Below are 6,447 nucleotides of genomic sequence, written 5' to 3'. Positions count from 1 at the left end.
GCCTCCTGTAGTTGCTAATAATAATTATGAGATCAAAAGTGGACTGATCTCTATGATTCAAGCCAACAAATTCCATGGGTTGCCAATGGAGGATCCCCTAGACCACCTTGATGAGTTTGACAGGATTTGTGGACTCACTAAAATCAATGGTGTGAGTGAAGATGGCTTCAAGTTAAGGCTATTCCCATTTTCCCTTGGAGACAAAGCTCATCTCTGGGAGAAGACTCTTTCTACTAGAGCAATAACCACATGGGATGCTTGCAAGAAAGCTTTTCTAGCCAAGTTCTTCTCCAATGCAAGAACTGCTAGGTTGAGGAATGAGATTTCTGGTTTTGCTCAAAGGAATTTGAAACTTTTTGTGAGGCATGGGAGAGATTCAAAGGTTTCCAAACTCAATGTCCTCACCATGGTTTCAGCAATGAGTCCTTGCTCAGTACTTTGTATAGAGGAGTCCTACCTAATATAAGAATGCTTCTTGAAACAGCCTCCAATGGAAATTTCCTCAACAAGAATGTGGAAGAAGGATGAGAATTGGTAGGGAATCTTGCTCAATCAAATGGGAATTATAATGAAGACTATGACAGAACAGTAAGGTTCACCTACAATGATCAAGAGGAGAAGCTTGACAAGATTCTCCTCAGCCAACAAAAGACCATACATTTCATTGGTGAAGAAGAAGTTCCAGTTCAAGATGGAGATAGGGAGTTTGCTGAGTTGTGCTACATGCAGAACCAAGGAGGATTCAATGGTTACAATCAAGGAGGAGGATTTAAGAACAACATCCTCTCCTATAGAACCAATAATGTGGCCAATCCTCAAGATCAAGTCTACCCACCTCAACAGCCTCATCAACAAAACAACTATGCACCCAAGCAACAACATCAAGTGTTCCAGCCTCAATTGTGTCCCCCACCAGGGTTTCAGACTAACCAAGGCCAGGAACAAGACTTAAGAGCTATGATGCAAAAAATGTTGATTGGGAAAGCCAATGGTAAGATTGAGGAGGCCAAGCAGTTTGCTGAGTTGAACTAGCGGTTAACATCCCAATATAATGATCTCAACATGAAGTTTGAAGGTCTCAAATCTAGAGTGAAGTATATGGAGAGAAAACCTTACTTCTACTTGAGCTCCTAAGCCTAACTAACTCCCTGGAAAAGCTGTTCAAAACCCAAGGGAGTTCACTGCTAAGGTCATTCATGTCTATGAAGAAGAAGTCACTGAGGATAGTGAAATTCAAGCTGCGGAGGATTGGTCATTCCTTGAAGACCAGAGTGAAGATTGTGCAAAGCAAACTGAATCCGGCATTTCGCTCTACCATGTGCTCGAACCAGCACTCGACCGAGTGCATGATCGAGTGGTCGATCGAGTTGACGATTCTGAAGCTGTTAAGCCTGTCAAGTACATCCCTCCTGCTTACAAACCGCCTCTACCATTCCCAGGACGTTTTCAAGGCATAGAAGCTGAAGGAACTAAGGGAAATCATTGAGAGAAAGGAAATGATGGCTTTGCAACAAGAAAAAGTGAGGGCTTTGAAGGAAGAAGCTGTGATTGAGAAGAAGGAAGTGATGGCCATGCAAGAAGTCATCATTGCTTACCAAGAAGAAGAGAGAGGACCTGCTTTGGAACAATATGATCCATATCCTCTCTATCAGGATTTTTTGCTGGAAATGTCAAAGAAGAGAGCCCATGCTCAAGATGAATAGGACCTTGAAGAGCTTGAGGGAGTTATCATCCCAATTAAACTTGAGGATCCAGGACCATTCTATCTGCCTTGCTCACTTAGCTATCTTCACTACAACCAGTGCTTATGTGACTTGGGAGCATCTATCAGTGTGATGCCTTACTCTATAGAACAAAAGCTTGGGCACACTGAATTCAACTCCACCAACCTTCACATATGCCTAGCTGATGGGTCAAACAAAGATGTGGTTGATAGGTTGGAAAACATTCCAGTCAAGATAGGGAAGGCAAGGATTCATACAGATTTTGTGATTCTAGAGATGGATAAGGAGCCTGAAGATCCTATCATTCTAGGCAGGCCATTCTTAGCCACTGTTGGAGTTGTTATAGATGTCAAGGAAGGTCTTGTAACCTTAAACATTGTTGAGGATTTAACCATGAAATTTGACATCTATATCCCAACCAATCTGCCTACCATTGATGATTAACCTTTCACTATCAAGGACAAAGGAGGTCATGAGGTCTCAAGTGAAGTGGCAACTCCAAAGGCTAAGCTCTCTCCTCAAGAGGAATCAGTGGAAAATCTTAAGGGTTCAGTTCAAGAGCTGACTGATCTGGTGAAGGATCTCCAAGTCAAGCATAACAAGAGGTCTTTGAAGAAGGCAAGACCAATGCTCAAGATTAAGAAGAAACAAGGGTTATGTGTGAAGGGTGAAATGATCAAGGGTCAGTTTCACATTGATCAAATGGTACCAGGGAGGATTTCATCACCTCCTTGGTCTCTAAACCAAGCCTGAAAAGGCATCAAAAGTCAAGCTTAGTGACTCTAAACAAGCTCACTAGGGAGGAAGTCCATAAGGTATCATTGTACATATGCTTTATTTTCCTTGTAGTTTTGATTTCTTTTCTTTTATGTTTGTGTTGGGCAGGCTTTTTAATGAAAGTGTAGATGGGTGTGGAAAGATTTGGATTTGTGGAAGTAGACTCGCAAGCCCACTCGACCGGTCCACGAGAGGTACTCGACCGAGTTGTGAAGAAACTAAGGCCCACTCGATTCCCATTTCTCTTGAATGATCGAGTGGGGGGAGAAAAAGAAGAATTTTTTTTGAATTTCAAACTTTGGTCAAGGAGCTCAACCACTTGCAGTCGAGTGTGGGGTCGAGTGGTAGCTAAAAGCAAGTCAAAGATTCCCATTTCAAATTTGAATGGTATGGACGCTCCACCCTTGTCTCCTTGTCCCTTTAGCTTCTTTATATAGAGCTAAACTCGATCCTATGCTTCTCACACTCTCTCATTTGCTCAAAACAATAGAAATCTAGTTTAAAATCTCTCTCAAGTTCATCTTTTTGCTCAAAGCTTAGCTCTTTTTGTTTTCTGGGTCACTAACCTATTAACTTTAAGCTTTGAGTCTATTCCTTTCAGTTCTATTTAAAAATGTATTCAAGGATTACAAGGAAATCTCAAAAAGCTGCTGATAGCTCCCTAGATCGTCATGATGCTCACCTTGCATCAAGGAAGGAAACTGGTGGACGCATTCGACCTGCCACTCGAGCAGGCACACGACCGAGTGGGTGCTCGAGTAGGCGGTCGAGTGAGATTACGAGAGAGAAGCATCAGTCAGCTGAGGAAGACCCTGAGCGAACTGAGAGTGAAGAAGAGATGGAGTTCACTATCCAAGAACACATCAGGAGTCACAAGGCTAAGGGGAAGAGGCCAGCATTTGAGGTCGAAGAAGAGAGTGAAGAAGAAGATGAAGAAGAGAGTGGAGAAAATGATGGAGAAGAAGAATCTTGTTGTTTAACTCAAAGACAGCTTTATGAAACCTTCATGAGGATGCAGTTCCTGGGAACTAGATACCCACACAAGGAAACCATGGAGAGGTTGGGCATTGATGAAGATGTGGAATTTCTTTTTGAGAAGTGCAACCTAAGCAAGTTCATGGGGCTTTGCATGGAAGGTTATAGAGAAGAAAGCTGTGAGCTCTTGGCCACCATCAAGATGCATTCCTACTTAAAGAAGGACAAAGAACATGGTCCTGGGCATTGTGAGTTCACTATCAAGGGAAAGAAGTATGAGCTTCCATTGAATAAGATAGCCAATATCTTTGGTTTTGAAGTTGGTAGTGAGAGGAGCATGGTCATACCAAGGGAAGAGCTCTATGCTGTTTGGGAAACCATTGGAGATAGCATCACCTACTCATCCTCCAAGCCTAAGAGTTCAAAGATAAGAAGCCCAGTCCTAAGGTACTTCCACAAGGCCTTAGCAAACACCTTCTTTGCTAGGAAGGAAACTGGAAATCTCAATGAGGGTGAGCTCAAGATGATTGATATGGCTCTCAATGGAATTATCTTTCAAGCAAGAGATGGAACCATCATCCTTGGGATTAGTGTGGAGACTGATCTTGCAATGGTGCTCATAGACCACATGATCTATTTGAGAAGCTGGGTGAGCAAGTTTTAAAAGAAAGGGTCAATGGGAGCTCTAACTATTGGAGGAATCATCACCCTAATGCTACTAGCTGCTAAGGTGCCACTCAAGGGAGAGAAATTCATGCCAAGGTGGATAGATTCCAACTATCTCACCTCTACTCTAATACTAGCAAAGGAGATGCATCAAGGAAATCACCTTTTCAATTTTGAGCTTCCAACAATTGGGAAAAGCCAGTTTGTTCTACCTAATCAAGAGCTCACCACCATACAAGAAGGGGCGAACATTGACTTTTGGCTAGCTGAGGAATTCCTGTTTGATGGGACATCTCAAGTTAGAGTTGATGAAGGTGGAGATTTGGAAATGGCTGATGGAGAAGAGCAGTGTTACTTTGAAGATTATGAGCCTAACCCAAGAGATAGTAGAGGAGTGAGAGAGACTAGTAAGAGGTTGACACTCCTACAAAAGTGGAACAAGTGGCATGGTAGGAACTTTGAGAAGCTAAAGAAGAAGGTGGGAAGAATTACCAAGTCAATCAAGCGTTTAAAGAAGGAGATTGCTGAATTGAAGAGTGGAAACTCATCACCAAGCCATTCTAGCCCTTTGAGGAGGTGTAGCTCAACTAGAGCACTTTCAAGAGCTGAAAATTCGGTAGAACCAACTAGAGCTTCAATGCACGAGCCAATTCAGTGGAGGAGAAGTTCAAGTCGCCGAGAACAAGAATTTTCGAGGCACTCGACCGGTTCACTCGAGCAGCCACTCAACCGAGCACCCCATATGCACTCGGCCGAGCACCTACTGACACATATATTTTTTGTGGTGGTGATGAATGATGTATGGAATGATGACTTATGAATGAATGGATGGCAGGGTGTTTCAATTCCCCTTATGCAGTTGTAGTATAAGAGGTGTCAATCCAATCTGAGTGTTTGTGAACAGTCAAGATGTGCATATGAGTCTAAGTCAAGCCAGATGTAAAGGTTGTTTGTCACTAACAATCCTATGATGAAATGGAAAGTGCAGAAAGTAAAACTAGAAGAACTAGGAGCTAAATGCAAATGGAACAGAATGATTATGACAATTATGAAGCTAAAACAGAAATAGAAACTATGATAATGCAAGTATTGAACTAATGCAAGGTAAGTAATGAACATGATACTAAATGAATGCAACAGAAATGCAACTAGAGTGAAACAGGACAAACATAAATCATAAACACAAGTTCTGGGTTGGAACTCGAGCAAGCACTCGATCGAGTGTAGATCGAGTGCAGGGTCGAGCTGGACAAATACGCAAAACAGAGCAACACAAGAAAAACAGAACAATACCAAAACGAATCAAACAATGGTCAAACAACAGGATTTAAGCTAAGAAATCAATAAACAAGAAAGGTCTTGAGGAGGGATTCATGGGCTGGACTAATGATTGAGGTCATCTAACTTGGTCAACAAATCTCAAACAACTTGAGCTAATCTCTAGACATATATTTTTAAGACATATTTAATCCACTCTCATGGCAAGAAACAATCAAACTCATGCATCTCTAGACTTGTTCTCACAAAGTAAAGAATATACACAAGCATGCATTAAGCAATATGTCAAAAATCAAACAAGACTTCTAATCTCTTAGCAAGCCTAATGATAGTCTCTAGATCTAGCCTTATCTATGCTTCTTAGACATTGGTGTGATGCTAAGATGCTTGAAATCAGATCCTACCCTCTCAGATATAGGATCAGCATTAAGAACATCTAGCCTAGAAGAGATCTACAACAATCAAGCTTGACCAAATCAAACAAACCTCAAACACAACCCAACCTAACCCATCCTCAAGATCCTAAGCAACTACTCACAAGCATACATGACGAACATCAAAATCATAAACCCAGAAAATGATAAAACTTGCATGATTACATAGATAAAGCAAAGATCTACAATATTGAAGAAAGAATCAAACTCAAATTCTCAATATTCTGAAAGTTATGAAACCAACAATATTGAAGAATTTAGTCTTTTTTTCTCCTTTTAAAAGAAGTACAAGATCTTAAGAAAATAAAAGTGCAAAAGGAATAATTCCCAAAAAGGTAAAAACTAGGTTTTTAACTCTCTAAAAATCTGGTTTCCCTTGTGGCTGCTGGTACAAGCCCTTATATAGAAAAAGTAGTGGAAGCCCTAAAAACGCTAAAAGACAAAATAGCCAGGCGGCTCGACCAACTCGACCTGGTGCTCGGTCGAGTGACCGATCGAGTTGGCTCCTCTTGTGCTCCTCCCACTCGGTCGAGTCCCTCTCAGCACACGGTCGAGTGTCTGGTCGAGTGGGCAGTCGAGTTTGACTCCGGACC

At 41.7% G+C, this 6,447-nt stretch overlaps 1 non-coding gene across 1 annotated transcript; it reads right to left on the bottom strand.

The window, feature by feature from the left end:
* Positions 1 to 307: 307 nt before the first annotated feature.
* LOC147928396 (small nucleolar RNA R71) lies at positions 308 to 413 on the bottom strand. The gene has a single exon (XR_015581065.1). It is a non-coding gene; the product is annotated as a small nucleolar RNA R71 (small nucleolar RNA).
* Between the last annotated feature and the right edge of the window lie 6,034 nt (positions 414 to 6,447).

Source organism: Camelina sativa, chromosome 14 (genome assembly GCF_030686135.1).
Source record: "Camelina sativa cultivar CO46 ecotype springtype chromosome 14, ASM3068613v1".
NCBI lineage: Eukaryota > Viridiplantae > Streptophyta > Magnoliopsida > Brassicales > Brassicaceae > Camelina > Camelina sativa.
Note: the sequence above shows the minus strand (reverse complement) of the source record. Positions and strands in the feature narration are given on the sequence as shown.